Raw genomic sequence first — 25,848 nt, forward strand, 5'->3', positions numbered from 1 at the left:
TCAACTAAATATATACAAAGGGGATCTTGCACGTATAATGTAGGAAGATAAGGGCTCGGAATAATCCGGTGAGCAGGTAACTCGAGGCTCACTTGAGATTAAGGAATTTGAGAAGTAATCTTTAATATTATATACGCGTTTTCGCGTAATGTCTAGTTCGTATGCTTTCGGTTATATTGACTTTCATTTACCTCATACGGTTGCATTTTCGGTAATCGCACAGTAAAATCTAATTGGAAAATTAATTTAAAAAAGAAGAAACTAAAAAATTATTACCAAGAAATTACTGAAAATGTTAAATGACGTACTTGAGAATGGTCTAGATCGTAGACCAGGCTTGATTCATCTAACTAGGCGCGACCTAGTTAGATTCATCTAAAGTCGCCCAACCTAAATGGCAATAAATTATTTTTTTAGAAAGCCTTTTTATTAATTTACAAAATAATATTAACATTTACAAAAGTATTATTTACAAGTTTATAATAAGATCTGGAAATGTCCACCGTGATTTTCAATGCATGCATCAGTGCGTTTTCTTACATTGTATGCGACCTTTTTCAGTGTAGCAGCAGTGATATTTGATATTGTTGAACATTGCTATTTGTATTGTTGGTTGAGTACACATTATCTTTCAAAAAGCCCAACAAATAAAAATCGGGAGGACTAAGGTCCGGTGAACAAGGAGGCCATAGACCACGAGAAATTATCCGGACATCGAAGAAATCGTATACTAGTGTTCGCCGTGTGTGCTGTTGTTCCGTCTTGTTGTAGCCAGCAACCACGTTCATCAGCATTTTTACAGCAAAGCTATAAACGGCATGATTATCTTTTGATACCGTTCAGCTGTGAAGGTGTCTCCGCAAAAAGATAAGCCCGACAATTCTCCGACGAGATACATTACACCAGCCACACCATACCCCAATTTTTTGCGAATGTAATGGCTGTTCATGGAACACATGTGGGTTCTTTGAAGACCATATTGTATAATTTTGACTTTTAACATATAAGATGAAACCAAGCTTCATCGCTGAAAAAAAACTTTATCTAGAACAGATATGTCATTTCGAATTAAACCACCTACAATAATGCATTCGTTTCTCCTTATCTAGTTCTTGAAGCCAATGACTTACGTTAATCTGGCGAGAATGTAATTTTAGAACGTTAGTAACCACCTCATGAACTCTTCCGTAAGGTAGCCCATCTGATTGGAAAGTTGTCGAAGAGACTTTTTTTGGAGAACGTAGAAGTGTTTATTTATCGTCTGCCAACTGTCGTAATTTAAATTATTGGACAGCCGATAAGCTTACGAAAACGATTAAATAAACGACTTATAGTGGTTAGGTATAGATTTGTAGATTTATAGATTTTGTAGGTAGGTATAGATTTGTTTGGCACATTAGCGTCTGGAAAATCATTTAAAAATCTTCTTGACACTTCGCGTACGATTTTGATTCGCAGTAATTCACAACATTAAAGACGCGTTGTTCTTGCGTAAAAAATATGCTACTCAAACTAAACAAACTGATTGGTGCCACGCCCACTGTTGCCCGGAGGCGTGATCTAGTAGTGCTACCGTACAATATTCTGTCACACAAAACATTACCCTAATTAAAATATATTTCACAAATTTAACTGTCATTCTTACAAACCAGAAAAATTTGGGTTGCGCGACTTTACGATCACCTGTATTTGATATGATGCAATTAATAATGCTTTTTATAAAGTAAGTAGATTACAGAATTACAGAAAGTTTTTGGAACAATTATAGGATAAGTAAAAACATAAACTAAGAGTTGAGACTACATTAAATTTATACAAAACTTTATTCATTCCCATATTTCTGATTGGAAGCAAGTCCTTACCGGTAACTGATCGTTGTATTTTGCAAGCGTAATCGGCAGAAAAAGATTCTAGAAAAAATTCATAGCAATTAGAGTTTGAGAAATGAGGTCAGTATACGGAACTGAACGTTAATCCTATGAATATTCTGAAAACGTATAGAAACAAACGTACTTGTTCACTTCAAAAGGAAATAACTTATTTTTTTAAGTGAATTATGTTTGTATATTTAGTTTTATTGACACTATCGAACGGAAAGCTGGTCAACAATGTAAATGTTGAATTATGGTGTTAGATGTAAATAACTTTAAAAGTTATTTGCATACAATTTCCCGCCAAAAGGAATGTATTGTAACGATGATGATGGGGATAAATGGAACCGTTAATGAAGCTGTTCCTTGAAGACAAAGAAGAAACCATAATATGAGAAATACAATTCTGAACCTAACAAAAATAAAAATTCCAGACTGAAAGTATTAGGAGATCCACCTTCACTCCTTAGACTCTTGAGCTCGAGGTTACGCTTTTTGTGCAGCAATCGAATGGGAGACAGAACCCTGGTACTTTTATGTAAACAGAGCGGCTCCCAACAAATCATGCAAATATCAAGGAAAACTTAATTGTATTCTGTTAAGCTAAAACTCACAGAACGTACCCTGAAAAGAAATATTATTAAACAAGGATTAAGTGTATAACTCCATGCAAGGACCACCAAGTGAATGATTTGCTTTGAAGCCGCTTCAAGTAATGTATTACAATCGTGCCTACATTTCTGGTTATTAGGTCATATTTAGTGATGGTGGGAATAGAATATTAAATGAAGACCTTTAACGTTAGTAAAAATTCCAATAGAAATTATTTCGTATTTACGCCTGAATTAAAAAAAATATATATTCTTAAAACACAAACGATGTAACAATACAAAAAAAAAAAAATAGTTTAGTATTGTACCAGTTAAGTTGGTACCATCTTGTATCGAATCATGGTTAAATGAGATTAAATGTTTAAAAAGATCGAATCGGTTTACTTTATAGGTTTTTTAATAGGGTTATCTTCGAGCCAAACTCCTATCCCGGTACAATTAACTGATTTAACCTCGCTAAATCGCAATAAGGAGCTAGTTAAATGCACCTACTAGCTTAATGCAACGAAGAGCAACACATCTCAAGAACCTGAGCCTGAAGAAGCGGAGGGTAGAGAACGCAATCTAAAAAATCATGTTGAAACATGAGACTAACCAAGCAGCACAGGCCTCTACTTCGGGTTTGAAACTGCCGTAAGTGATATATGGGCACTCTTACGATTCTAAGCTTAATGAGCTGACCCGATAAAAATTTTTAATTATCTTGCCGGTACTGCTGTAGCTTATAACGAAGTAGTCACAGGATTACAGCAAAAACTGACTCGAAACTTTTTCCAGTTTCCGTATAAGGGTCAGTAGCGGTGACAATTGCACAGAAGGAATAATTTACTTTAACCGGTAGATAGTGTTGGCAAAATTAAACTCCATAGGTTTTGAAAACATTTACTTTCATATCGGTATAAATTTAATACTGAATTAAAACGAATGATACATAAAGAAAACCATTAATTGAACGAATGAACGAGTTGGGACATTTATGTAATCCGATGTTCGTCGTTTTGTTAAACATATGAATGCTGTGGTGCGAGTGTTTGGGCAGTTTTTACCGGTCACGACTGACCAACCTATACTGTTAAATCTATATGTATAAATATGTGTCCTATTTCTAGAACGTTTGTCGATGTCTTACTTGGTAATAAAACTTCGCAAGTTCCATTCTAATTTAGTGTTAAAACGTGTTTGTATATAGTTTAGATTTATGGTTTTACGTGTACGTATTGAATTTTTTTTGAAATTTAAGTTATAATATTGACATCTATCTTTAGTGTAAATTCCCAATTACAATAAACGTAATCATGCCAAAATTAGTAAACCCATAATCACACTAAGTGTGAATAATTTTTTTAATTCAAAATTATAAATAACTTTTTTATTACAGATATCGGTATCCGATTGAGGTAATAATTACATTTTTTTAAAGAAATTTTTTTGTCCAAATCGGTCTGAATAATTTTATATTTTTAATGTAAAGTCCTCACAGATTTTTATAATCTTGTTTCATTAACTATTCATTTCTTGTTTCTTATCAAATAATGCTCATAGGTCTCTCTCTGCGTGTGTGTGTGTGTGTGTGTGTGTGTGTTTGCAGAGCGTGTGTGAATTGTTTATTTAAAAATTGGGCTTTGCTTTACCTATAAATAGATTCTTGAATTATTTATAAGAAAGCAAAGATAATACAGGTTAATAAGTGGGGAGTCACTTACATGTAATTATTATTAAAGGCCTTTACACTTGGTGCTAATAATAACACAGCGAATAAATTATTTTAAGAACAAAGCTAGATGCAGTTGTTTACGTAATGATACTTAGCCAATTGACCAGCCTCTTTTGGCATTCAACTCGTTCGTTATATTTAAAAAAAAAAAATAGTGTTAGTTTATAATATCTAAAAATTACAACTCTTTTTTTTAATATAATAATTGTTATTTAGGTAGGTCTAATCATTAGTTAAACTGTGAAATTGCATATTAATTTTATATTACCAGTCCAGAACAATTTACAGTTGGAGTAGAAATTCTACTGACCATTAAAAAACATCTTGTTAAATGTTAGTTAATGATTTAATGATTAATGCATATTATCTTCTTAATTTGAAGAGGTTAAATTGTTAATATTTATTAAATTCGTACAGATATTGATTTAAATTCATGCACCCAATTTTATTATGTAAAATATCTCAATTCGTTGTTGAGATATGAAGGAATTTTACTGGGTGTATAAAACTATAGAATTACCGCGGGTCGAAACTTTTTTCTTTAAATTATATTACATGATCCATTCCACAAGTGGATTATAGTGAATTATTTTTTGACATTTAGTTACTTTATCGGTTGATTGATGTCTTTCATAGTAGAGAGAATTTCTAAGATAAGGTAATTAGGACATGCTTCCGACTATGGAACTCCGCTGATTCCTATCACAAATAGTACCTCACTGTGTCCCTCGGTAATACATGTTGTTCTATCATTTTTATCTTCCACACAACTTCTCATTACTTTAATTATGTACTGATTTCTGGGTCTACAATGTTATACTTAAGGCTGATAGCTGCTAAGAAACCAGCTTTCAAGGGTGATGGTATAATAAGCCCGTCATGAATCACGGTAAAGGCAAATTCCTCCTCGGTGTTGGTTTTGACGGCATACATTATTGTAAAATGGATCTCTCAAGTATAATTTGCAGGAAGGGCTTTTTGTCTGTCTGAAAATTCCACTCGATATCAATTCTTCTATTAGCACGAGTATAGCTTCATTTTATCCGTTTTGCAAACACGTTTTTCGTCGGCTTCCACTATTAAACCATTGCTGGTAAATTTTAGATGGGACTGGTGCTGTAACGCTGATATTCAATGTCTTTCTCGTTTAGTTTCAGCTGAAAAAGGTACGAACAGTTATTTCTAGCTGTAGTTCATACCTGTTGGTGTGAAATTCCTTTAAGAATGAAATATATCAACTCTTAAATCGATTATTTACTAAAATGTTTCCTTTTTATGGAAAATGCAGTTTTTCTATAAAAAGTAAACGTTCTAGTGAGTATTTCAAAAGGAGGGGCTACTTAATTTAGCTATAAAACCGAGTGGATAGGCGCTCAAACTGAAGCACCAAATTTCGTTTTTTCTCAAACACGCCCGCACAGGACCACGCAAATATCATTTTATTTCCTTCTGTTCTGATTTTCCCTCTCATTCTTTCAGTATGTGTGTTTTTCGTCTACACACACACACACACACACACACACACACACACACAAAAACCATCTATATATATAATTATTTTTTTATATATAACTATTTTTTTAATAAAATTTAAAGTAAATTAACTATCAGAAATGGTTATATAACGCGTATAAAAATAAACACTATATATTACTACTGTCAACATGCCGTGATCTTAATAATTAACCATTCTTCAATCAACTGTTTTATAGATTCGAATTAAAGGAAACGAAATTTGACACAGGATTATTAATTATAACAGAAATATTTTTCTCATTTTACAATTTGTGTATTGAATCTAATATTGATCTATTCGTAACATATAAAAAACTATGAACTGAAATATTTAAATTTATTTAAAACTGATTTGTGATAACTTATTTTTTTATAAATGACATTGTTAAGAGTCATGTTTCATTACCTTCTTGTTATTTGTAAGGTAAATAAATTTATAATCTGTATAGTTCCTTTTACTCATTCTAAAGTAAATAAATTTGTTTATATTTAGCTAGCCTTGTTAACAGCTGATATTTTATATTAACAATGTAACTATTTCTGTATTGTTCAGTCTAAATTCAAAGCTCATAGAGTCAACATGTACATTTCCATTAAATCATATATTCAGTAACGATGTAATAAATTCATAGAATATTAAAGATTATATATACATATAAACTGATAAATTTCTCAATTTATTATTGTTTGAACCAGTAAATTAACATTAGAATAATGGAAACAGGACGGTTTGTTATTCGATGAACAGAAACGGAATGTGTTTACAATTAATCTCTTAAGATTTTACAATTTGTGCTAATGAAATGCACTTTTAAAAATAATTATACTTTTAGTTTTCGATTTATTAACGGTTTACGAAATAAATATAGTCCACTAAAAACTTAACATTTTTAATTTTAAAGGAAATAGAGATTTAATTCGTCTAATAAAATTAATTAAGGTTTTCAGAACGTTTTGATATGTAATTGTCTACTTAGGAAGAATAAGATAAGACACAAAGATAAGCCTTCCTAGATGTATGTTTATGTGGTCCGTTTTTTTTATTCATGTGAAAAAAAAACACTTCCAAAATTAGACAAGCTTGTTTTAATTTACTCAGTATATAACTATCCATTCAACTTAACAAAATTCAATAAGCTTATCTTTTTAGTTGCATTTATAAACAGTTTTAACCACCATTTAAAATATACTTGGTAAGTTTCAGAGACATGCTTTTGCGTTTCAATTGATAGTAGTGCCTCCATATTTCAGAATTATTTCTTCCAATGATGCAGAGGGAAATATAAAACTTTACGCAGCTGTAGATGTACAATTTTATATATCGGACAAACTTAAATCGATAAATTATGTATAATAAGATTTAGCTATAAAAGATACAATAATAAAAAACTAATTAACTACGAACAATTTGTGGTATGAACATCCACATCTATATGAGCACACTGTGGTTTCGAATCATCCGAAATTTTTTGTTTTTAAATATGTAATTTTATCATACAATTAGATGTATTTTTGTACTTTACTTTTAAATAATAAAATATCAATTATTTTTTATTTACAAATAACATAATTTTATGAAAAACCGGAATGTAACATCACTTGTCATTTAAAGAAGCACTTTTTAAATGAATAAACAATTTGTTCAAAGGATTTAAAACTAACAAAATCGCCTTCAGATAAAAAGTTGCCAAAATTTGTCATATAATTCTCAATAAATTTATTCACTAACTATGTCTGTAAAGGAACTATCACAAGATTAAGCGTTTGACAAAAGCGTATTTACTCGTACAACGCTACCACCTTTGGGTGTTTGTATAACTTGATAACTCGATTGTATCATCCTCGGACTCATCTCTGTATTATCATCGTCAGCAAAACTAGTAGTTAAATTTCCTTAAATTTATCATAAATTTCTTGGTTGACCTTATCTGTATGTTTGGAAGTAATAAAATTTCCTTCCTGTGATCTTAATAACCCTGCTTAGACAACGATTCACAAAATTAACTTTGTTTTTGAGCATGAAGTTTTCTTTATTTAAGTATTTTATGAGATAACCATTATTAAATCTATCCACCTGTAAATTACCGGAGATTAATTTTACATTAAATTTATCCAACTCCGTATTTCTGAACTGCGCTTATTTTTTGGAATCTTTTATTTAACTGGGAAATAAGTCTTTATTCATATCAATGAATAACTGTGGGTTTAATTAATTACCGGATGATTTAAAAAGAGCTTTACATTTTTAAAAGCATATGCAAGATAAAGCACATTTATATAAATTATAGATTCGGTTGAGGTCTCATTTCATAGCAAAACACATCAAGTTTTGACTCACTTATTTCATTTGAACCAAATTCGGCCACCAGCGCTGTCATCAGTGCTGTTAAAAATGGACAAATTTACTGTAGTGGAATGTGCTCACTGCGTGTTTTGGTTTCACGATTTGCAGTCAGAAACTGCAGTTCAACGTAATTTTCATAGAATCCGGTAGGGAGCCTCTTAGTACGCATACAATTTACTCTTGACACCAAACCTTCGTGGTGACAGGTTGTTCTGTTAAACACCCAAAAAAATGAGGCTCGCCCTCGTGTTCCTGAAGCGGCTGTGGAACAACACAGAGAAAGCTCTGCACGTTGTCCGAAGAATTAACTTGACGTGCGTCACGTAAGACTGGCATTCCGCAAACGACTGTTTGACGCGTACTATGTAAATGATTACACTTGAAGCCGTACAAAGTAACCGTGGCTCAACGCATTACAGATGATGGAAAAGTTGGTCGGCTGTAGTTTTGTGTGGAAATCATGGATAGAATTGCAGACAATGTTGCATTTTTAAACAATGCAATTTTTAGTGATGAGTCAGCGTTTAACATCAGTGGCAAGGTGGCACTCATAAGTGACGAATATAAGGTGAATTTTCTTTGTGCCCTAAGCAAACACAGACTGTACTGTTCTTCTTCCAGGAGGCAATTGTAAATGATATTGTTTATCTGGACATGCTTCAAAATGTCTAATTGCTTAGTTAGACAATTATAACGAAGTTGGACGTAATTACTATCAGCGAGACGGGGCACCAACTCACTACCGCCTAGAAGTTCTAGAGTTTCTTGATACTTTATTTCCGGTCGATGAATCTGTTTTGAAGGTCCAATCGCACGGCCGGCCACCTCATTCCCCAGATTTGACTCCTCTAGACTTTTTTTTGTGGGGTTTCATTAAAGATCGAGTTTATCTGTACCGTCTTTGCCTGCTGATCTTGTTGAGCTAAGACTTCGAATTAATGCCGCAGCTGCACAGGCAACGCCCGACTAGCTGGCTACAGTCTGGAATGAAATCGACTTCATGTAGGATGGATGTTGCGTAACAAATGGAAGCCATATCGAACCAAAATGAATATTGGGTGATAAACTTGATGTGTTGTTCTATGAAATGAGACCTCAACCGAATCTTTAAGTTATCTCAATAAATTTTTATATGCTTTTAAATTTGTTAAGTTCTTCTGAATCGCCCAATATATCGCGTCAGAAATTACTAGTTGTTCCACAACAATCAAGGTAAATCACGGGTGAAAATCTTGATTAGAGATTTAGATTTACAAAATACCCAAAATAAATAAATAGTTTTTAGTTGATATTAATTAATAAAAAATGATTACATGAAACAATCTTCATGGAAGCATGTGAGGGTAATAAAGTTGTTATTACTTGAAATAGTAACAATTTTGAAGACATTAATTGGAAAATATCTGAGTAAATATTTATGTGCTCGTTAAACGGGAATGTATAGGTCCATTTTTTTTTAATAAAATAGTTTAGTTAATTTTTAAATAAACTGGTAAGGGATTTTTTAAATTGTTTCTCGTGATAATTTATAAAATTATCAATTGTTCAATTGAAAATTGTTCTGTTGTCCGGCTTGATTGAAGGAATTTTAGTTTTTTAGGAATGAATTACTTCGTTTCAAAGCAAAGGTAGCATATTCGTAAATAAAAAAGGCAAGAAAATTATAAGATTTTAAATTTACTGAATCTTGCTCCATCTTCATGATTCGTACCTACCGCCACCAAATAAGGATCTGTTAGTATAGTACCCCACTCTCTTTTTGTTTTAGGTTTGGTTTATAATCGTTGTAAACCTTTATAAGATTTTGATAAATTGATATTATCCATTTGTTTTTATTTTCATTATACGTTTTCTTCATTGCAAAAATTTATTTGTTTTATTATTATATACTCGTATTTTAATTAGTTCGTTTATCGAGGATTTAATTAGATCTGTAATATTGGAGAACAATTTATAAACGGTTAATTCTCGTAAAATTAATTTAATCAAATAGACATTGATTTTATACTAGTCATGTATCAAATTTTTTTTAATCAAAATTACATTTTTCATCTAATTCGAAGTCGTCCATTTATTAAATTATAGTGAAAAACATTTTTAACAAAATCTTATTTCATCATACATGCTGAGAGAAGAGTCTAATAATATTCTTACGCAACATCTTTCATGGAAATTTGTTGATAATCCATAATTCGTAGATAAAAATAAAATAAATATAAAACGACTTTTAAAAAATTTTGTAGCAAATTGTTAATAAAAAAAATTAAGTTTTAATATTAAAAAAGTTATAATATTTTGTTTAAAAATCGTTTCGATCGATTGTTTTTTGGTTAGAAACTGAAGATGTATTCAATTTTTACCAACGATTTTTTTCACCTTCCGTTTTAAAAACTGAAAAAACAAATTTAATTTTGTATATTTAAATTTTTATATTAAAAAGGAATAAAAGACCTAGGAAACTTTTATTTTAAAAAATGCTTATGATATTTTAAGATTATTTATTTTAATGGTTTAAAAATAAATAATATGCTAATACTGGTCCGAAGCTGTATTTGATTAAAAATTGTATTTGTTATATTACAAAAAACTACAACCAATATATTATTGGCCGATACAAAAAAATAATTTATAGAACTTTATATACATAATATACGGTCTGTCTTGTTTTCAATAAAAGTAAAATTTATTAAATTTAATCTATTCAAAAACTCTTTTTCATAGTCATTCATGTTACAAGAATTAAAAAAAAATTAAATTATCGACAAATTATGTTGCAAAGTTTTATTTATCTAATTTGACTTATTTACATTTAATTTCATTTTACATTACTTACATTTAATTTATTGAATATCGAGCCTGAAATATTGTGTTTTTCAAAAGTAATTTTTTATATTGTGCAACATATTATAAAAAAAAATTTACTAGTTCTGGTTCTTGTTTTGATTCAGTTCTTTCAGGTAAAAAAAACACATGTGAAACCATCAAATTTATCCCTTTAAGTTTCAAGATTTCAGTATGGCTAAATTTTACCTTTTGAGCAACAATTTAACAGAGCGAAATTTCTCACAAGATATAGATCGAAAACAAGGTGTTTCCGGACCCTCTCACAGTTCCTGTCCCCAAAGTTTTACCTGTACGGGCAGGGGTAAATACAACTATTGGTAAGTCACCTAATAAGCACCTTGTTAAGGGAGGCCACACAACCACTCCCCCTCTGTGATGTCTTCTGCAACTTCCCATTTTTCAAAATCTCCTCTTTCATCACCTCGTATATTGGAGGATATGGTTGAGGAATCTTCCGACCCCAGGGCATTAGAGTTGCTTAAAATAAAAAATTCGAAAAAGAGAAACTGAATCACCTACAACTAATTTGTTATATATTTAACTGTAATTCTGTATCTATAATTACCTTTATTCATAAACATTATTCAGAGGAATGTTCGAGGTCTTCGGTCTCGCATTAAAAATATTAGAGTATTGATGCGCGCACATGAACCGATAATAACGTGCTTCCAAGAAACGCTCTTTCCATAAGATGGAGTAAAACTCAGAGGCTATTTCTGTGAGAGATACAATTGTCTCGAACATGTCTTCTTTGATATCAAGAAGGCGTACGGCACGGTCTAGTGACGTGTTATTCTAAACACCCTTAAAGAATGGAGAGTCAAGGGCAATATGCTTGCTTTTATTAGGGGTCTCTTAAATGACCAAAATTTCCGTGTTCGTATTGGAGATTATTTATCGAGTAGCGTCACCTTGAAGAATGGAGTCCCTCAAGGAAGTGGATTAAGTACCACCATCAAGGTGGATTAAGTACCACCTTGTTTGCTATTGCCATTAACAGTATTACTAAACGTGTACAGCCACCTGTTTCATGTTCTTTATTTGTTGATGATTTTTCTATGTATATTACGTCCCGTTCAACAGCCATAGCAGAGAGACTACTACAGAACACTATATCTCGCCTTGAAGCTTGGTCCAAGGTTACCGGCTTTATCTTTTTATCTGAGAAAACAAAATGTGAAGTATTTTCTCGCCTGAGGGACCCTTTTATTCCCCAAGTCTTCCTGAACGGAGAGTTAATCTCTCCTGATGTTAAGTTTTTAGATTTATTTTTTTGATAGCCGTCTTTCGTGGATAAAACACATCATACAATAAAAAATGAAACGTATTAAACTAATTGATATGCTACGAGGCCTTAGCAACACCAATTGGGGAGCTGCTCGGTCATGTATGTTGCGTTTTTATTATTTCCTAGTTCGTTCCTGTTTAGATTATGGTTATGTCGCCTACTCTTCATCACGTTATACCGTGCTTAAAATGCTAGATACTGTACATCATCCTTTCCTTCGTGTTGCTGCAGATGCGTTTAGATCAAGTTCTGTCGCAAGCGTACTTGTTGATTGCGGTGAGCCATAACTTTCGGATAGATGGGACCAGCTTTTAGCATCTTACATTGGCCGTCTTAAAGCAGATCCGAATAACCCAAATTTTAATGCAAAACTGTTTATCCTTGTAAATCCTTATTTACGTAGGCAAGAGAACCATTCACGTTATACAGCACATATGGATATTTGTTCCCAGCGTTTACTGCACCTTATAAATGTTGACACACCTTCTATTTTTCCAACTTATCCCTCTTCGTATACTCTGTGGAGAATCAACGTTATAAATTTTATTCTTGACCTTACCGTATACAATAAATAATCGACACTACCTATCGTCTTTCAGCAAATGTTTCACCATATTCTCTCCAAGATAAACCCAGACGCAGTAGTATACACAGATGGATTGGAACAGAATGATATCGTTGGATGCGCATCTGTTGTTAATGAAAAATCTTATATGTTCGGCCAACCTAGTATTACAAGTGTCTTTTCTGCTGAATTATTGCTATCAACAAGGCTTTGAATGTTATCAACCAGAAGTACCGTCATATCCTTATTTGTAGCGATTTGTGTAGCCCATTCTAAGCTTTAGAAGATATGTATTCTAGACATCCTATAGTCTTCGGAATCTATAACGAATCGCTGAATTAAACAATCGCAACACACGAGTGAGTTTCTGTTGGATCTTTAGCCACGTGGGAATTCCAAGAAATGAATTTGCAGATTTCGCTGCTAAAGACGCATGTAGTCAACCGTCCTTCACCACTCGTGTTACTACGTACAATTTTATTAATTACGTATAACTCGCTCTTCGAAAAGGTGTCAAGGTGACTGGACTGCTACACTGGATAATAAATTCCGGGACATCAAGGATACTGTGTTGCCATGGAACTCTTCGTGTAGAAAAATTCGTTGAGAGTTTTATAATTTTATAATTATAATTGTAGTTGTAAATTGTAGAATTTTTATGTTAGTTTTTATTCTGTTATCCGAGAATCTTTACACCTTCATCCCTTTAAACCCCTCACAGGCTTTGTTAGATTTTATTTATGTTTATACAAATTTTATATAGTTTTTTGTTTTTATTTTTGTTTCTTTTAAATAAATATATCGTATTGTTAAGATTCCAACTGTGATAGTAGCTTTAAGTTATTTAGTGATATTTTATCTGTGTTATTACTCTTTACTTTTATTTCTCTTTTAATATTTTTATTTTAATCCAGCTTTAGTTCTTAGATTTTTAAATTTATTTGTTATAATTTTTCTGTTACAGGCGATGATAACCGGAAAGCGTTTTTTGCCCTCAAAAAACTAATCATTAATTTCCTTCTTGTGAAGTTTTTCCATGATTTCCTTTATAAAGTCCTCAGGATTTATTTTCGTGTAGTAAGGAAGGTATATATATATATATATATATATATATATATATATATGTATATATATATATATATATATGTGATATCTAAAAATGAGTAACAGAATATGTTTTTAATTTTAATATATTTTTTAAGGGCCTTTTCTCAAATTTATAAATCCTGCGGCATCCCTTGTCTCTTTCTAACATTAATATAGCGAAATCAGTTTTCCTGTTCACATAGCATCTCTTAAAATATTTTATGCATGCAGGCATCCCTTGAAGCAAAACTTCTCTCGCTTAAGCCCAGAATTTCCGTCTCGGAACCATATAAATTAAAAGGTAAGAAATCATTTTTGGTTATAAATTTAGTTACGAAAATTTTTTTAAGATATCTATAAAAAAATATGCGCAAGGTTTTTTTGAAGGATTCTAAATACGTAGTATTATTTTATTCATTTTTTAATCAGATGCATTTTCAGTTGAACAGCGATGTAACACGTGGTCTTCTCTCCTAAAAGAAGGTATAAGATATTCATTTATCCCTCCTTACCTCAAGCAGCGTGTGTACTTATACAGAGGAATCCCCCACCTATTACACATATTTAATATACATCTTTCACTTATGTAAGGTATATAACCTTAAGAAGTGTGTGTACTTTCTGGCAGTCCTTTATGGTCTGCTATAAGAGATATTACTTTCCTAATCATGAAAAAGGTTTTACATTCTACTGGTTTAGTTAATAAAAAAAATATAAATAAAAACAGTCGGTGCATGGCTATAATAAAAACCCTCATTTATTAAGCATAATTAAAATATAACACCTTGGAATAATCACAAGAACTCTCAACAATAGAAATAATTACAACAGGTAAATAATTTTACGATTTCCTTCCAGACAAACAGTTTTTTTTTACCATTTTATACATAAATTATTTTACGTATATTTTCCTTACTTTACGTTTTTTAACACAAACTGCTTCATGGCATACAGAATTTTTTTTTTTAAAGTCATATGATTCTTTAGTAAGTACATAACTTTGCAGGTAACATAGTGAATTAAATGGTACTTAAATAAATAACTACCTTAACTTCGAAAAATATCCAAAATCCAAATTTTTTGAATTATTGGCTTTTTGGACACTTTTGGTTCAGTCGACTGCAATGAAAAGGGGCGGTGCACTGCTAGATGTTACAACAGTCCTAAATCCAAAGTTTCAAAATTCTACGGCTAATCGTTTTTGAGTTATGCGAGATACATATGAACGTCTGTACGTACGTACAGACGTCATGACGAAACTAGTCAAAATGGATTCAGGGATGGTCAAAATGGATATTTCCGTTGAAATCTGAAAACCGAAATTTTTCGCGATCACAATACTTCCTTGTACTTCGTTCAAGAAAGTAAAAATCAAAATACTCGTAATAAAAATTACAACAAGTAAGAATTAAAACAAAAATTACACTTAAAATTACACACTTATTGTTACTTCATGAAAAACATTGATATATGAAAGAGCAAACAACGATAAAATAAATCTTAATAAACTACGTGAGCAGTTAAGATTTAGGTTGATAGCACTGTTATAATTTATATATAAACGATCTAATACCGTGAATTGAAATTATATGCAAGTATTATAACACAACCCACCGGTTTGGTCTAGTGGTGAACGCGTCTTCCCAAATCAACTGATTTGGAATTCGAGAGTTTCGTGTTTTCAAGTCTTAGTAAAGTCAGGTATTTTTATAAGGATTTGAATACTAGATCATGGATACCGGTGTTCTTTAGTGGTTAGGTTTCAATTAACCACACATCTCAGGAAGGTCGAACTGAGAATGTACAAGACTACACTTCATTTACACTCATACATATCATCCTCATTCATCCTCTGAAAGGTAATTACCGGAGCTAAACAGGAAAAGTAACACACGGTTCGAAAATAAATTTTTATATGTGATTTGTTTGACACGGCTCACAGATAGAGAGAGATGTGACTCATAATGTGTTACATGATAGTCAATACGTTAAAATGTGTGTGGGCGCGCGTATAGGAAAGAATGATCATTTAGTCCCGATTAATAAGAAATTATTTATCTGTAAACGTACAACAAAGTTTTAATTTTAAAACGATTATTGTAACTAATTAAATATACATTTAATATTTCAATATCCAGAAATGTTCTCAAATAAAAATAAAATCGTTTCGTATTCTCATAAAAGTAAAAAAACAGAAAAAATGTACTAATGCAGTCAGTATTAATGCATTAGTTACAGTACTAGTGCAGTCAAGGGTAAAAATAATTATGAATTATTTTTTAGTCCCTGTTACAACCGTATTAAAATAATTTTAGATTTTTATATCATTAAAAATAATAAAAATATTGAATTTTTACAATTTTTATTTTAAGAAAAATATTATCAATTAGAATGTACTCATTGGGTTTTTAACGCCATCGCATACTACTTTAGTAGTTATTCGCAATTATTTACCTTACTAGAACGCGAGGGTGTTAAATTTTTTCTATGGATTTTAAACTAATTAAACAAAGTTTTATTTCTCCCTCTGGAATTTCATATGCAGGGGCTGTATGAATAATTTTCGCAGAAATTTAATTTAAAACTGATTAAGTTAGTTACACTTTTTCGTGATATATATATATATATATATATATATATATATATATATATATATATAAAGTCATTCTTTTTTCTAGTAATAAGTCAGTAACTGGTGCACTACATTTCTTTTTTATTATGAAATATAGGTTTTAATTTATAAAACTAGAATTGAACATGCGGAGGAAAAGCTTAGTTCATAATTCAATTGTTCACGTAAAGCAATAAAGTGACCGCTGCATGACATGGTTTCTAAATCTGGGTTCTACTGTTTTAGTCAGAGTGGTCATCTCTATCGACAGCCAACATATATCTTGAATCATTCTGTAACATTTTCCCTTTCCATCGACGTACCTCAAACCATTTCTGAATGTAATCCTCTTTTACAGGATCACATTTACGTATATCGAGTCTCTAGTATCAATATACCATGAAATCATACGGTATTCATTCGAAGCGATTGAAACCACAATAGTTGCAATCATTGCTATTTTAAACGCTGTTACAGTAACTCTTTTTTAAAGAATTACAATAACTTTTTTTAAAGTTCTTTTTTGAAAGTTATTGACATGAAATTGAATAGGTCAATTAACGGGGTAATTCACCTCAATTGTGAATGTATAAATTTTCAGATTCATAAACCTTTTTATTTTTATTATTTTAAATTGCACTATAATTTCAAGATTACTATGCGGTACTTTACAGTATATGGAGTAGATTTTTATTTAATTATTATTAGAATTATTATTTTTTTATCATTTGAAATATTTAATTTACTTTACATACAGTTATGTTGTGGGTTTATCTGTGAAAGTCCTAATATTTACTACGATTTTACATTTTAAATCTATGGTTATATTAGCGGTTTTTATGCCATAATTTTATATTACTGTTAAATTAATTAATTACAAATGTTGTAATTAACGTTATAATCAATCGATTCAAAACATTACACCATAAAAACTCTCTTTCCATCCGTGAAAGTGTTGCTGAAAATCCAAGATTGTCTATTCTACGCCGTTCTCAACAATTCGACATGGCGAAGACTACCAGCTGCATATTTCAAAGGAAGATTTGGCTTTATACGTGTATAAGATTCAGTAGTACAGAAATTGAAGCCAACAGAACAAATGCCGCGCGTTGAATTTGTAACACTGAACCATAGTTTGATCAGATGCGATCAAAGATTTCGATAAAAGCGTGGTTATATCTAAAAAGGATGCAGCGGGATATTGTTGGTATGAACAACAATATTTTCCGTTTATAATTGTATTTAGTCATGCTATTAGTTTAAGTAGAGATATTCAAAGATTTTCAATTAAAAAAATCCTAGTTTTTATTGCAAAACCTAAATACAATACTCATAAATTAATATGAATATTATCATTAAAAAATTCGACAAATAAAAAGTTATTTCCACTTTTAATTTATAGAAGTATATTTATTAATAGTTAATATTTTAAGAAAGCAGTTTCAATAACAGTATAAATTATTCACATCACCATTCTAAAGGGAAGCAATTTATTTATAACGAACGCAAATAATATGGCAAACATGCTTGCTTATTTTGTGTTCACTCAAAAAACAAACACATGTTCTACTGTATCGCTTTGTCATCATTTCATTGTTTCATTGGTATTCTATTAAGATGCCTCTTTTTACTGTCTGTTAAGATGTTTTATAAAGCTAAAAAGAGAAATAAATAAAAGAGAGAAGTTAATTTGTAGGTGACTGTTCACTGAAGGAAATAGAAAAGGAAATAAGAGGTGAGACACACGTGGTAAAGATTGTGAAAGCATTGACTCATCCTTTCTACTAAGCAGCGGTAATATATATATATATATAAAATACTCGGAAGTGTACAAAGGATGTTAAAGATAAACTATTTATCCTTTCACTTTTCCTCCTCTATCATCCTCTGAGGCAAAAAGACATGAAGCGATAGAATCGACATCATCTGGTTGCTCTCCACACTTCTGTTGAGTCGATTCTTTGCTTCGTTACTCTTCGGCTCGCTTCCGTAGGCGTGACCCCTTATTTGATTACATAATGTTTCCCGGGGGAATGATCCTCTTTTCTTCTCGCCTCAATTCGGAACCACTTTACTGCTGCCTGTTCTTAAGCGATTCCTGTTCTATGTAGGACTTATAGTTAGTGGCAGGTATTTTTTGTGAGGGTAGTATCCGTCACGAATTATTTCCTGAAGGGTACCATCGTTTCCCTTCTTTTATCCGATCTGAAAAAAGTGGCCCTCCGTGTAGCAGCAAGGTAAAAAGATTTTTCAGAACCACAATTTTAACTTAACGTTACTGTGATTACGTCTCAAAAAAATGAGCGCCAACTACATAACGTTGAAAATAAAAGAAAACCCGTAGAAAGGGCGAGAATTTATAAATTTATCTGTAAAAATTGTAATTATAATGCGAAGGGAAAACTAAAAGAAATGTTTAACTAAAATTAAGGAGCGTTTGACTGATGATAAAATATAAACCAGAGAAATCAGTCCAAGCTAACCACTTCTTTAAAACTGATCACAATTTTTTGTACTAGAGATAAAATGTTTTTTAAAAATTTAGGTAATAAACATTAATTAGACAGAACCTTCATTGACATATAACGATGGAGACCAAATGCGTCATAAAAAAATTTTTAATTTTTTGGTAGAAGTTCTTTTTGCTTGAACATTAAACATTTATCTCTTAAAAGAGGAGGTATCTTTCTAATTGGCTTATGATTCATGTTATCACTATGGTTCTTAAATACATGCTTATCTTATTCAACCACATAAAAGAGGTGTGTATCAAGAATAAGTAAGCAAATTGAGTAGGAGTTTTCAATTGTTTAGACCACTTTAAGCTAACTTGACGCTTCTGATTGGGACTGCCTAAACGAAACGTATTACATTTTGCTAACAATTGTTTTTATTTTTATTTATTGGTTGATGTATTTGTTCTGTAATATTTTTAAAGTATTGTTTATTAATTATAATTAGTTTTTCACTATCATTTTTCAATTATTTATTATCATTTGTTGTATACTATCTCTTCATGTACTGGTAATTATCTAAAAATCGTAGAGGGCATCTGGTTTAAAAAAATTATTTTTTTTATATGGTCTCAAATACATTTTTGTTCATTAACTCTATTTCAATAATCGTGTAGCGTACCTTTTTTTTACATATTTACTCTTTCTTTGTACTTACAAATACAAAATAGTTGCAGCATTTCGCATCTGCATCTATTTTTATCGTCTATTCACACACTCAGATCTGTTACACAAGAAGCCATTTCAGGACTTTTTTCAGTCTGTATACTAAAAAAAAAATTTATGGATTTTAAAGATATTTTAGTTTTACAACCAGATTGTTCAATAGATTCAGTCTTTACTGAAGTAGGCATGCTAGTTATTTATGACACAATTAGACTTATAGTCCTGCTTTTTTTTTCTTTTTAAGTATTGTTTTACAAAAATACTTTCTATTCGAATTTAATTAAAAGCATTATCTGTTAAATACATTACAAACTGTTTCTGTACCGGATAAAGTGACTCGGTACAAATTACTTATAAATCAACGTGAGTGGATTGAAAAACATCTCTAGTTTTGAAGATGACACACATGAGTTTTACTCGACATTTTTATGACATTACATATATGCCGTAACTTACGGTTAGATATAAATGTAATAGAAATACAGTGAGATCTGGGGGATGACTACATTTTTATCAAAATCCTTCAATAAAATATATTTTTAAATTCATTCTATTAAGATGCTTATACACTTTATAGTAATTACAAATTACTTGTTACATTATTACATACAATTTGTAGGGAAATGGATGTAATATGATAATTACTACTTACATTATCGGAACAAGTGGAAAAAGTGTACTGGCAATCCTTATTTTTAAACTTGCGAATAGGACAAGTTGTCCTATTCGCAACTATTAAAGTAAGGCTCACAATAAGTGAAAATAATTACCGCATAAAATTTTTATAACTTTGCCTTATTCTGAAGATAATAAATATTTAAAAAGTCTAACATTACCCACAATCAGTTTAACTAGCACAGGACATGCCTTATCGTTAAGAATAAACCGCACTAAACTAATCTGTATTTTCCAGAGCAGTTATTACCTTATAATTGAATTGAGTGTCTGTGATGGATTGAATACTACTTGAATAAAGTAAATTACAGAGGCGTTGAAGGATGCATTAAGATTACGATTTGCAGTATTCAGACTTGCTCTTTTAACCTTACAAGAATTGCCGTTTTTTTAATGATTTTAAATCCTAAAAAATAAATAAAATGATTGTATTCCAATACCATTTAAATTAAACGATCATATCGTTTATTTTGAACAGTACATGAGACCTGTACATTCATCTTAGCATCAGACGGAGAATGCTTTTTATATTCATCTTTTCTTAGAATATTTATCCTTTTAGCTGTCCATTCTCTAAAGTCTTTATAGAAATTAGTCCCGGTCTAATTCTTTTTCATATCTGTGAGGAACAGCGTACAAAAAGTACTGCTTGTATTTCTTACGAATTCCGCCAATATTTGATTGTTGTGAAAATCTACGGCCGAATTAATACTTTCTGCATATGTAGCACGCTTCTTTAATCTTGGCAATATTAGTCTGATGACCACCAATTTTAAGTAAATTATTTTACAACGAGTCGGTTCATACCTTTCGCAAATAGCTTTTTTAATCCGTGTTCTTTATTATGAGACATTCCAACTTGTATTATGCAAAACTAGTACGTACAATTTTCTGCGTAAAATTAAAAAAAAACAACAAAAAACAAATTCTAACCGTGAATTATTTCAAATATTGGTCAGTTTCTGTATGAAATACAGAATCAGAGGGCAATGTGCATAAATAAATAATTTCATAGCCTTCTTATACATTGGACGAGATAAATAAGGCTGATTTAAACGGCAGATTAATAGCGGCCATCAGTTCCTGAGAATAAGAAAGTATCGGCTTCGTGTCTAGTATTATTGTTAATGGTTTTTGAACAAATTTCCCGAGCATAAATAGTTAATTTTATTACCGAAGTTTCTGTCCCTGATTGGTAACAGTGGGATTATTATGATTATATTTCATAATATAATAATATTGTACAGTTTATTTTTACACACATCTACACAGGGCACATTTACTGGAATATAAAACTGGTTCATTATCGAATCTCTTTTTGTGATTCAGCAGCGTAAGTTGGTAAAACGCTTCCTTCTAATTATCATGATATACGAAATATGTACTTTTTAGAATATTTTCTAACGGTTCTTTACGTACTGATCAATAAAAATCAAGTTACTAGATGAAATTTTATGTTTTATCTAGCGGTAAGTGTTCATCTTCATTCTTACTTTCTCCTAATTTTATTTACTTCCTGTTAAATTTTTCTTCCGATGTTATGTACATGTAAATGTTGATTAACAGTTATGATTTACGAGAATTATTTTCCGATAGTTAACAATTTTGAAAATAAACAATTAGGGCTAAATGATTTTTATTACGGATGCGTTTGCTTACTATCGTAATATTAATTATGTAAAGCAATTAATACTTAAAATTAAGAAATAACACTTATAAAATTTATTATTTAGTAAACAGACTGAAAGTAGATATTTTTTTCTTTCACGAAAAAAATTAAAATTGCTTGATTTACCAATTTAATTGCCAGGTATTAATTACTTTTTGTTCTTATTCACAAATTAAAATTTTATTAACTAATCTATAGAGAATGGATATAATAAGCATTTAATAACTAAATTTTGAGTACTGGCCAATAATTAATTATAACTAATTGGTCGCTAGTAATTTAATATTAGTAAGAGATGACAGAAAGAGGCTCTTAAGTCTAAAGATTTCACATCTTTATATGAAACCCGATCATTTTCCACCTTCTAACAATGAATATTCAGACAGTTTCGAAAGTAGTCAGATGAAGTTTTGGCCATTTATTTACAACTCAAAACAATTAAATTAAGAAAACTCTGAAAATTTTATTTTTTTTGTGATTTAAAATGTCCTGTATAGAAGAAGAGATATGATGAAAAATTCAAGCTATCGTATCACGTCAAATGCTGCTTTGTAAACATACAGACGCTACAAATGTAAAAGCCATTACATTTTTAATTATTATTTATGAATGACAGTAAAACTCAGTTTATACTAAAATTGAACTAAAATAGATGGTAAAACCTTTTCAACAGTAAATTTTTTTTTAACTCTTCCAAATCGATTACATTTCCTATTATCAACATTTCAGAACATAATTTTTTATTTTTTGTATGACGGGTTAATTTCTGTACTTAAATAAGTTTAAGATATAATAATCGCTAATAATAATTATTTTTAAAGGTACTTACATAATAATGAGAGGAGTTTTCTGTAAAGAATAAAAACATTTATTATAAATAAAAAAATATAAAATCCTTAAATCTTAATTTAATACAAACACCAATATACAGATTTCGTAGATATCGGGTGTCCGAGAATTATTTGAAAAACTTTAATATCGAGTAATAGTTTATTTATTAAGATATAAAAACGGGTTGCATGAATTTAGAAAAATTAAAACGGAAGTTTTTTTTTTTACTTGTAATCAAAGACATTCAATATGTGCACCATTAGTCATTTGCAAAATATCCAACCGGTAATCAGTTTTATGCCATATTACAGAACATATTACATCTTATATTACATATTATATATTACATATTACATATTATATTTTACAGAACATATTCACATCTTCGAGTTCGAATGCGACTCATAGTTAACAATCCTCTCCTTAACACACTCCTCATATTAACTCAGAGTTAACAATATTCTCCTTAAGGTCATCAATATTCACTACGTGGGTTTTGAATACATTACCTTAGATGAATCTCATAGGAAAAATCACATAGACTTACATCCGGTAATCGAGGTGGGCAAGGGATTCAGCACGACCAATCTAGCGATTTGCGAATGTTTTGTTGGGGATTCACACACTAATAAACCTCAATGTGGCGGCGGCGCTCCATCTTGTAGAAATATGATTTTGGGTTGTAACTCTTCAAGCTGAGGTAAACAAACCCTTCTAACAAGTTCAGGTAGATATTCGCGTTAACTGTCGTTTCCGCATAGAATAAAAGGTCCAATCACAAGATCGTGAAGCAGTCCGCATCAAACATCCAGTTTTGGGCTATCTCTAATACCGTCAATTGTAACATGTGGGTACTCTGATCCTCATATACGAACATTCTAAGCGTTCACTTTGTCAGACACGTGAAATGTAGCCTCGTCTGAGAACATTTTTTTTTTTAATGTAGCAATCATCATTTTCAATTCTTTCAACCGTTTCCGAAGAAAATTCCTTTCTAGCAATGCCATATTGTGGAGCAGTATTTGTAATTTTTAAGGATACAGCTTTAATCGTTTCTTCAAAATATCGTGAACGGTAGATCGCGGAAGATTTAACACGTCGTAGTTGTTCAGAAAATTCTCAGACACCCTTATTTTACAGAAAAGAAATACAAAGTACTACTGAAAGGTGAATTTCTAATCATATTATATTTTGCATCAGATAGTAAATACATTTTAGAATATATTTAACTGTAGTTTAAATATGGACGGTGATACTGATAAATAAAGCTATGTTCATGAACGGTCGTTTTATTGAAAGTGATCCACCATCAGTGTTACCCCTCATAACAGACCAGATCCCAAAGGGTTTTAGGGTCCATAGAATGAGGGCATCTCTCAAAAATTCCAAATCGCCTAAAGTTTTGCAAGCAGGATTTTGTTTTACGCTGTTAACAAATGTTCACATGATTATCTCGTATATACGTCTAATAAAATAAATATATAAAAAAATTAGATCATATAGCGGAAAAAAAAAACTTAAGCGAGAAGTTCTATTACCTGATTTTATAAAGCTAACAGCTTTTAGTTAAATGTAACTATGTTTAAAACTTTTTCATAAAAAATAAACAAAGCATGAAAACTAGAGAATGTAAAAATGTGTGTACTTTGCATCTTTGTTTACGTTTGTCTTTCTGTTTCATGCACGTCATATTTATTTTTAGTTTTTTAAGAAAATCCATATACATATATATATATAATATTTTTCAGAAAGAGATAAGTTGCATTTTACAGATAATTGATAATAGAATTTCTAAGAAAATCATATTTTTTTAATTGGAAAGAAAAAACTAAAAACGTATTTTGTGATAATGTTAAGAAATACACAGAAATAGAGATTCCGGACTTTAAAAGTTGTGAATTAAGAAAAGTTTTTTAAAATTTCAAAAAGGAAAGTTTTCCATGAAGAAGTACAAAACAAAAAAAGTAGTAATAAGAAATTCAGGAAAATGGCCAGTTTAAGAAAAACCAAGTTTCATAAACAAACAACATTTAAGGAATTGACTTTTTTCATTAAATTAGAGTTTGATGAAAAGATAAGGAAGAGGAACACATCTTTGTTGGGACTTAAGCTATGAAGAAACTCTCATCATAGAGGGAGAAGTGAAAGGAAGAGGAGGAAGAAGCACAAGGATGCTAATATATTATAATAGGAAGAAAATAAGCTATTAGGTAATAAAAGAAAATGTTCAGGACTAAAAAAAGGACATTCAATTGAAATCTATCAAGGATGTATGAAATTCTCCCTTTCCTCCCCATCTCACTTCACTCATTTAAAATACATCTAATTTATTTCTAATCATTTCCTGTTTTGCGTTTACAAGCTTACACTTTTGCATTAGTGTCAGTACATTCCATGGTCCTATTCTTATCATATTTCCTGTTTTCTTTTTCGTTTTTCCAGCCCTCCCTGCACAGTTACCCTTTCGGTGGCTATACCTTATTCTTACTTCTTCAAAAGAGTATGAAACATTGTTGTATTCCCCTCCTGGAGATTTGAATAAGGGGAAGCTATACCTCCAAAATCTTTTACTCATCCACCTGAATTAACGTAAACATTTATCAAAAAACTAATCTGATACTTCTTATCATACACCAGGAGCTTTAATAAAAGGAGAGGTTTGAATATAATTCTGATAGATTAAGAAAAAAATAGTGTACATATGAAAGAATACTGGTGGTCTAACAAACTATCTTTGAAAAATTATTGTACTACTGCACTGTACAGTTGACTGAATTATCAATTTATATAGATTATAATACAAAAATAGGTAACTTTTGCTCTAGTTGAATTTTAAAGCATTAAACTTGAGGTAGAAGTTCTGAAATAGCTAATACAGAGCATTCAGAAAGTTGCTGTGCAATGGAATTATGGAAGTGTAAAGATGAAACTTTCTTAATTATTACTTTGTATTTTTATTTCATTATTTTACAGAAATGGATGTTACAATAACTGGAATGTCTCGTACGTATGCCGATGTTGCAGTCTTTAGTTTGTCAATCGTGC

General features: G+C 30.7%; 1 protein-coding gene across 12 annotated transcripts in view; it reads right to left on the reverse strand.

The window, feature by feature from the left end:
* Positions 1 to 25,848, reverse strand: part of GlcAT-P (Glucuronyltransferase P) — a 764,160-nt gene that overhangs the window by 300,563 nt on the left and 437,749 nt on the right. For all 12 annotated transcript variants that reach the window (XM_075363549.1, XM_075363541.1, XM_075363537.1 and 9 more), the window contains one exon: positions 22,802 to 22,821. The gene's annotated coding sequence lies outside the window, so the exon portion shown is untranslated. The remainder of the gene's footprint in view (positions 1 to 22,801; positions 22,822 to 25,848) is intronic.

This window comes from Lycorma delicatula, chromosome 4, assembly GCF_047948215.1.
Source record: "Lycorma delicatula isolate Av1 chromosome 4, ASM4794821v1, whole genome shotgun sequence".
Lineage (NCBI taxonomy): Eukaryota > Metazoa > Arthropoda > Insecta > Hemiptera > Fulgoridae > Lycorma > Lycorma delicatula.